General features: G+C 37.8%; 1 pseudogene; it reads left to right on the forward strand.

Annotated features, from left to right (window-relative positions):
• LOC101327944 (eukaryotic translation initiation factor 4 gamma 2 pseudogene) overlaps positions 1-8,969 on the forward strand; it is a 46,733-nt pseudogene extending 37,764 nt beyond the window's left edge.
• Positions 8,970-9,888: the final 919 nt, after the last annotated feature.

The raw sequence follows: 9,888 nt of genomic DNA on the forward strand, positions 1-9,888 counted from the left end.
AAAACACATGAAGGCTAAAAAAATACATTACTAAGTAACCAAGAGATAACTGAAGAAATCAAAGAGGAAATCAGAAAATACCTAAAGACAAATGACAACAAAAACACGATGATCCAAAACCTATGGGATGCAGCAAAAGCGGTTCTGAGAAGGAATTTTATAGCAATACAGTCTACCTCAAGAAACAAGAAATATCTCAAATAAACAATCTAACCTTACACCTAAAGGAACTAGAGAAAGAAGAACAAACAAAACCCAAAGTTAGTAGGAGGAAAGAAATCATAAAGATCAGAGCAGAAATAAATGAAATAGAAACAGAAAAGCAATAGCAAAGATCAATAAAACTAAAAGATGGTTCTTTGAGAAGATAAACAAAATTGATAAACTTTAGCCAGACTCGCAAGAAAGAGAGGGAGAGCACTCAAATAAATAAAATTAGAAATGAAAAAATAGAAGTTACAACAGACACCACAGAAATACAAAGCATCCTAAGAGACTACTACAAGCAACTCTAGCCAATAAAGTGGACAACCTGGAAGAAATGGACAGTGCTTAGAAAGGTATAACCTTCCAAGACTGAACCAGGAAGAAATAGAAAATATGAACAGACCAATCACAAGTAATGAAATTGAAACTGTGGTTAAAAATCTTCCAACAATCAAAAGTCCAGGACCAGATGGCTTCACAGGGAATTCTATGAAACATTTAGAGAAGAGCTAACACCCATCCTTCTCAAACTCTTCCAAAAAATTGTAGGGGAAGGAACAGTCTCAAACTCATTCTACAAGGCCACTAGCACCCTGATACCAAAACCAGGCAAACATACTACAGAAAAAGAAAATTACAGACCAATATCACTGATGACTATAGATGCAAGAATCCTCAACAACATACTAGCAAACAGAATCCAGCAACACATTAAAAGGATCATACACCATGGTTAAGTGGGATTTATCCCAGGGATGCAAGGATTCTTCAATATATGCAAACTAATCAATGTGATATAACATATTAACAAATTGAAGGATAAAAACCATATGATAATCTCAATAGATTCAGAAAAAGCTTTTGAGAAAATTCAGCACCCATTTATGATAAAAACTCTCCAGAAAGTGGGCCTAGAGGAAACCTACCACAACCTAATAAAGACTATATACGACAAACCCACAGCAAGCATCATTCTCAACGGTGACAAACTGAAAGCGTTTCCTCTAAGATTAGGAACAAGACAAGGATGTCCACGGCAGTCAGAGAAGAAAAAGAAATAAAGGGAATACAAGTTGGAAAAGAAGAAGTAAAACCGTCACTGTTTGCGGATGACATGATACTATACATAGATAATCCTAAAGATGCCACCAGAAAACTACTAGAGCTTATCAATGAATTTGGTAAAGTTGCAGGATACAAAATTAATATATACTAATGATGAATAATCTGAAAGAGAAATTAAGGAAACACTCCCATTCACCATTGCAACAAAAAGAGTAAAATATCTAGAAATAAACCTACCTAAGGAGGTAAAAGACATATACTCAGAAAACTATAAGACATTGATGAAAGAAATCAAAGATGACACAAACAGATCGAGAGATATACCATGTTCTTGGATTGGATGAATTAATATTGTGAAAATGGCTATACTACCCAAAGCAATCTACAGATTCAGTGCAATCCCTATGAAATTATCAGGGGCAGTTCTTACAGAACTAGAACAAAAAATCTTAAAGTTTATATGGAGACACAAGAGACCCCTAGTGGCAAAGCAATCTTGAGGGAAAAAAATGGAGCTGGATGAATTAGATCCCTGGACTTCAGACTCTAGTACAAAGCTACAGTAATCAAGACAATATTGTACTGGAAGAAAAACAGAAATATAGATCAGTGGAACAGGATAGAAAGCCCAGAGATAAACCCATGTACCTATGGTCAACTAATCTATGGCAAAGGAGGCAGGGATATACAATGGAGAAAAGACTGTCTGTCTCTTCAGTAAGTGGTGCTGGGGAAACTGGTCAGCTACATGTAAAAGAATGAAATTAGAACACTCCCTTACACCATACACAAAAATAAACTCAAAATGTATTGAAGACCTAAATGTAAGACCAGACACTACCAAACTCTTCGAGGAAAACATAGAAAGAACACTCTTTGACATAAATCACAGCAATATCTTTTTTATCCACCTCCTAGAGTAATGGAAATAACAACAAAAATAAACAAATGGGATCTAATGAAACTCTAAACCTTTTGCACAGCAAAGGAGACTATAAACAAAGCAAAAAAGACAACCCTCAGAATGGGAGAAAATATTTGCAAACGAATCAACGGACAAAGGATTAATCTCCAAAATATATAAACAGCAAATGCAGCTCAATATTAAAAAAACAAACAAACCAATCAAAAAATGGGCAGAAGACCTAGATAGGCATTTCTCCAAAGAAGACATACAGATGGCCAAGAGGCACATGAAAAGATGCTCAACAACACTAATTATTAGAGAAATGCAAATGAACACTACAATGAGGTATCACCTCACCCCGGTTAGAATGGGCATCATCAGAAAATCTACAAACCACAAATGCTGGAGAGGGTGTGGAGAAAAGGTAACCCTCCTACACTGTTGGTGGGAATATAAATTGATACAGCTACTCTGGAGAACATTATGGAGGGTTTTTAAAAAACTAAAAATAGAATTGTCATATGACCCAGCAATCCCACGACTGGGCATATACACAGAGAAAACCATAATTCAAAAAGACACATGCACCCCAATGTTCATTGCAGCACTATTTTCAATAACCAGGTCATGGAAGCAACCTAAATGCCCATCAAAAGACAAATGGATAAAGAAGATGTGCTACATATATAAAATGAAATATTACTCAGCCATAAAAGGGACGAAATTGGTCATTTGCAGAGACGTGGATGTACCTAGAGACTGTCCTACAGAGTGAACTAAGTCAGAAAGAGAAAAACACATATCGTATATTAATGCATATATGTGGAATCTAGAAAACTGGTACAGATGATCCAGTTTTCAAGGCAGAAATAGAGACACTGATGTAGAGAACAAAAGTATGGACAGAAATGGGGGAAAGTGGGGTGCGCTTGGTGGTGGTGGGATGAATGGGGAGATTGGAATTGGCATACATACATTATAATATGTATAAAATAGATAACTAATAAGAGCGTGCTCTATAAAAATATTAATTAAAAAAGTAATTCATGAGCTCCATATTTAAAAAAATAAATATAATAAAATTAGTATTTAAAAGAAGTTTCACATATAATAAGCTAGATGGATTGAAACAACAGGAAGTTTTAAATTTGTTTTGAGAATAACACCTCCTTATAATCTGTCTGTTCTTTACAGAATATGGGGTATTTTAGTTCTATGATAATTCCTAAGTATTCTGTGATGTAGGCAGGTCAGAGATTTTGATCTCAGGTAAATGACAGTTCAGAGACCATAGATAACTTTTCAGAGAGAATTAATCAGCTGGGATTAAGGTCTTCCTTTCCCAATTAATTTTGTTTTTCTGTATACTACATGGTATTACATATGCCTATCTTGAAGAACAATGCCTATACTCAGAAAGCCCAGAGCTGTCCAATACTGAATGCTTATGTAATATTTATAGATAGCAAAGGTCTGATCCATGTATACTGTGTTCTGGGTTTGTTCAGTCTAACAGGTATGCCAGTAGTGCTCACCTTTCATTGTTCAAGGTTCAGTGATTTGGAAATGACTTCTCTTAAAGCAGGTATCATCATACTGTCCTGGATACTCTATCATTTGGGTATACTGCTGTTAGGCCCACAACTAGTAGACTTTAAATGTCTGGGACTGAAGGCCTATTCACGTAGACTTTGGATAATATTTCCTAGATAGTAACTGTTATCTCATTCTCTTCTGTATGGTACTTTCTTTGTTTATAGTTATGGGCTTTCCTAAATTGGAAAGATTCCGTAAAAAGAGTGCTTAGTTTGTTTTCAGTGGTTTTAATGTCAACCACATTCCTCTCTAGTACTTGTGTTTTCGTAACATCAGGGGAAATTAAAATGTGATCTTTTTACACAAGAAAATATTGTTGCATTTGGCAGCAGCAATATTATATGAAAAGGTGAGATTTAGAGAGCCTGCAACTTTTTGCTCTGTGGCCTTAAGATGAGTCTTATAATCTCTGTCTGTGAAGTATGACTAGTAATTACCTATCTCACCTGATTATTGTGGGTGTGTAAGAAGGCAGTGTATATGAAAGTGATGAAGATAGTTATGTTACGCTCATTACTATCTTAAAGTTACTAATTCCTACTGAGTATATTTCTCTATTCTTCTATCTCCAGCTAGTTATTTGTATGCAAAAATGAATGTTTTATTCCTAAGAATAAAAAGATCTTAAAAGTACCTGAAAGTCTAGAAAATTGAGCCAGAAATAATTTAAGAAATGGAGACTTTTTAATCAATACCTTCAACTTTTACAAGACACACACACACACACACACACACACACACACTCACCATTGCAATTTTGTCACATTCTTCTCTTTAATTTGGTTTGTATTCCTAAGTGTGCAGTGTGAAATCTGAAGAAGGTTTGATCATGCTAACTACAGAATTGTACAAACACAGTGCCATTCAGATGAAAGAAAGAGGGGGACAGAAAAGAGAAATAGCATTATTTAGATCTGTTCTGTGCCATTTAGTAATTCAAAGAAAGCCAAAAGAAATCTGTACCATAGGCATTTCCCTGTTACTTTAGAAGTAGAGACTGTGGAAGCTTATCAAGCTTAAGTAAGCAGACAAAGAGCACGCAGCTATTAAATTGTGGTTTCAGAATTCAAAGTAACTCACATCAGACTGAATTCCAACCTTTTTATTTGCATGATGCATGATAAATCCTACTAACATTTTCTAATTTATTTAGCTTTTACCCACAGGCAGAGGCATTATCGAGTGTTAAATATGAAATGTGCACAGTAATCCTTCTCCAGCTACTCCCCTTTGTTTTATGTCCTCCACAGGTCTCCAATTTCTTGCTTCCCTTTCTTTGAAAGCCCACTTATCTTGGCTTTCTTGATTAAAAGCCATTAACTTTTCTCTTGGTGATAATCTGAGCTGCAATTTGGTGGTACCTCCACTCCTGCCTGTGACCCATAGGATCTCCATATCCCTACTGGCCATTCTGGCCACTTACTGACCATTGGGCCTCAGTAAGGAAAATCAGCCTAATTTCACCATGTAGTCATCTTTTGATTGTAGAAATCAGTGAACATATCAGACTTTTGTCCAGAACAAAGGGTTATTGTGGCAACTAAGTCCTTTATACTGAGTTGTAGATGGCTCCCTCTTGAGGGTTAACATCTGCTTTTTAAAAAAGGCTTTTTAAACAAGGTTCTACTGTATAGCACAGGGAACCATATTTAATATCCTGTAATAAGCCATAATGGAAAAGAATATGAAAAAGAAAATATATATGAATATGTATGTGTGTGTATATATATATATGAATCATATATGTATGTGTGTGTGTTTATGTATATCTGAATCACTTTTCCATATACCAGAAACTAACACAACATTGTAAATCAACTCTACTTAAAGCGTTTTAAATCCTTGCCTGGGACATTGGGTTATCTTTACAACCATTTTATACTATTAGATTTCTATTTCAATGTTGGATGGACTGGATAGTCACTACGGATTCTTATCATTTGCAAGCTAGAGAGGCCTTATAGGTGTAACCCATTATTTCCCAGTCCACATTAGCCTGCAGGAGGCTCGACTGACTTTATTACAACTACACTTCAGATGGAAGGAGTAAAGACAATGAAAGGAAAAGGAAAGTACAATAAGCTGATTAACAGTGTATGTCTCTGCAGAGGGGGCTAAAGAAGAATCAATTATGGGGACAGATTTTCATGACTGGCCCAAATTTAGGAAATAATCACCAGTCCTACCTCTCATTAGACAAATAAAACTACAGAAACTCAAATGCCTTCTTAAATCACATAACATTGCTGAAAGGGGCGACTCCTTCCTCCCCCTTCCCTCCGCCTTTTTTCTTTTCCGTTCCCCTCCCCCTCTCTTCCCCGTCCCCGATGACCAGATCCTGAGGAGGCAGCTGCAGTGGCAAATGCTGAGTTCTCGGTGAAGGTTTTTCATTTCTCCCATCCCCTTCCCTTCCCACCCCATCCATTAATATTATTCTTTCGAAGATTCTTCATTGTCATGCTGCCAAAGTGAAGAGTGAGATTGCAGAAGGCAGTACTTCTCATTTCAGTGCTTCTTCTGGCGGAGGAGGAAGCCGGGTGCACCTCAGCACTATCTCAAGACTGCTGGCAACAGTGAGTTCCTGGGGAAATCCCCAGGGCAAAAACACGCAGAAATGGATTCCTGCAGGAAACACTAGGCGAGGTGACAACTCCGTAGCAAACAACTATGCAAATGAAAGAGAACGACATGATGCAATCTTCAGGAAAGTAAGAGGCATACTAAGTAAGCTTACTCCTGAGAAGTTTGACAAGCTTTGCCTTGAGCTCCTCATTGTGGGTGTAGAGTCTAAACTCATCCTTAAAGGGATCATACTGCTGATTGTGGACAAAGCCCAAAGTATAGCTCACTGTATGCTCAGCTATGTCTGCGATTGGCAGAAGATGAACCAAACTTCGATGGCCCAGCAGCAGAGGGTCAACCAGGACAGAAGCAAAGCACAACATTCAGACGCCTCTGAATTTCCAAATTACAAGATGAATTTGAAAACCGAACCAGAAATGTTGATATCTATGATAAGCGTGAAAATCCCCTCCTCCCCGAGGAGGAGGAACAGAGAGCCATTACTAAGATCAAGATGTTGGGGAACATCAGATTCGTTGGAGAACTTGGAAAGCTTGATCTTATTTATGAATCTATCCTTCCAAAACACTTTTGGAAAAAAAGAAGAGACTCCAACTCAAAGATATGGAAGAGGATTTGGAGTGCCTCTGTCAGATAATGAGGACAGTGGGACCTAGATTAGACAAAGAAAGAGCCAAGTCCTTAATGGATCAGTACTTTGCCCAAATGTGCTCCTTGATGTTAAGTAAGGAATTGCTGATGAGGATCCGTTTCCTGCTGCAGCATACCATAGAGTTGAAAGAACACCATTGGATTCCTCGCAAGGCTTTTCTTGACAATGGACCAAAGATGATCAATCAAATCCATCAAGATGCGGTAAAAGATCTAGGAGTGTTTATTCCTGCTCCTATGGCTCAAGGGATGAGAAGTGACTTCTTTCTGGAGGAACCGTTCATGCCACCCAGGATGACAATGGATAGGGACCCACTTGGAGGACTTGCTGGTATGTTTGGACAAATGCCAGGTAGCAGAATTGGTACTGGTCCAGGAGTTATCCAGGATAGATTTTCACCCACTATGGGGCGTCATCGTTCAAATCAACTCTTCAGTGGCCTTGGGGGACACATCATACCTCCCACACAATCACAGTTTGGGGAGATGGGAGGCAAGTTTATGAAAAGCCAGGGGCTAAGCCAGCTCTACCATAACCAGAGTCAGAGAGTTTTATCCCAGCTGCAAGGACAGTTGAAGGATATGCCACCTCAGTTTTCTAAGAAAGGACAGCTTAATGCAGATGAGATTAGCCTGAGGCCTGCTCAGTCTTTCCTAATGAATAAAAATCAAGTGCCAAAGCTTCAGCCCCAGATAACTATGATTCCTTCTAGTGCACAACCACCACACACTCAAACACCACCTCTGGGACAGACACCTCAGCTGGTCTCAAAACTAATCCACCACTTATTCAGGAAAAGCCTGCCAAGACCAGTAAAAAGCCACCACCACCAAAGGAAGAACTGCTTAAACTAACCAAAACTGTTGTAACCAAGTATCTGAATAGTGGAAATGCAAACGAAGCTGTCAATGGTGTAAGAGAGATGAGGGCTTCTGAACACTTTCTCCCTGAGATATTAAGCAAAGTAATCATCCTGTCACTAGATAGAAGCGATGAAGATAAAGAAAAAGCAAGTTCTTTGATCAGTTTACTCAAACAGGAAGGGATGGCCACAAGTGACAACTTCATGCAGTCTTTCCTGAGTGCATTGGACCAGTGCCCCAAACTGGAGATTGATATCCCCTTGGTGAAATCATATTTAGCACAGTTTGAAGCCCATGCTATCATTTGGGAGCTGGTGAGCATTTCAGAACTAGCTCAACCACTGGAAAGTGGCACCCATTTTCCTCTCTTCTTAGTTTGTCTTCAGCAATTAGCTAAATTATAAGATTGAGAGTGGTTAACAGAGCTTTTCCAACAAAGCAAGGTTAATATGCAGAAAATGCTCCCAGAAATTGATCAGAATAAGGACCACATGTTGGAGATCTTGGGAGGAAACGGACTGAGTTTCTTATTCCCACTCCTCAAATTGGAGAAGGCACTGTTAAAGCAAATAAAGTTGGATCATCTCCTCAAACCATATATAAGTGGATTAAAGATAACATCTCTCCCAAACTTCATGTAGGTAAAGGATTTGTGAACATCTTAGTGACTAGCTTCTTACAGTACCTTTCTAGTGAAGTAAACCCACCAGTGATGAAAGAGATTCTTCCTCTGCTCCTTCCAAAGAACAGAGCAGGAAAAACAACTGCTTCTTTCCTTCAAGCCAGTAATGCAGAAATTCCTTCATGATCACATTGATCTACAAGTCAGTGCCCTCTGTGCTCTTCAGGTGCACTGCTACAATAGCAACTTCCCAAAAGGCATGTTACTTTGCTTTTTTGTTCACTTCTATGACATGGAAATTATTGAAGAAGGTTTCTTGGCTTGGAAAGAAGATATAACCCAAGAGTTCCCAGGGAAAGGCAAGGCTTTGTTCCAGGTGAATCAGTGACTAACCTGGCTAGAAACTGCTGAAGAAGAAGAATCAGAGGAAGAAGCTGACTAAAAGAATCAACCAAAGCCTTAAATTGTGCAAAACATACCATTACTATGACGGAACTGCATTTGACCTAACCACTGCGAAAGTTCATTCTGCTGTAATGTTTGCACAATATTTAAAGCAGAAGCGTGTCAGTTAGGATTTCCTTCTGCATAAGTTTTTTTGCAGTGTAATGTCTTAATCATAGTCTACCATCAAATATTTTAGGAGTATCTTTAATGTTTAGATAGTATATTAGCAACATGCAATAATTAAATCATAAGTTCTCAAGCAGAGGCAGTCTATTGCAGGGACCTTCTTTGCTGCCAGTTATCATAGATTGTTTTAAGTTAGAAAACTGAATAGCAACACTGAATACTGTAGAAATGCACTTTGCTTAGTAATACTTGGGTTGTTGCAATATTTACTTATCCATTTGGTTGTTACAGAAAAATTCTTAACTGTAATTGATGATTGCTGCCGTAATAGTATATTGCCAGTATTTCTACCTCTAGTAATGGGTTTTATGTGCTAGATTTTAATATCCTTGAGCCTGAGCAAGTGCACAAGTCTTTTTAAAAGAAACATGGTTTACTTGCACAAAACTGATACATTTTGAGAGATTGTAAGTGCCCTTGAAGTGGTCTTTGTGAGTGTGAAACTAATGGTGAGAATTTGAATTGGTCCCTTGTATTATAGTATTGAAATTAAGTCTACTTAATTTATCAAGTCATGTTCATGCCCTGATTTTATATACTTGTATCTATCAATAAACATTGTGATACTTGAAAAAAAAAAACATTGATGGAAAGGGAAATACTAAACTCTAGAAGTTATGGTTTACAGATGAGCAATATTACCACCTAGATACATTCACCAAGCAGTCTCATGTGGGCCTTAATTAAAGCTTAATTCTGCATTTCTTCTAGTAATTATATGTGCAGCCTGCTGTTAAATGAAGAATACTCTTTATTTTCC

This window comes from Tursiops truncatus, chromosome 19 (assembly GCF_011762595.2).
Source record: "Tursiops truncatus isolate mTurTru1 chromosome 19, mTurTru1.mat.Y, whole genome shotgun sequence".
Classification (NCBI taxonomy): Eukaryota; Metazoa; Chordata; class Mammalia; order Artiodactyla; family Delphinidae; genus Tursiops; species Tursiops truncatus.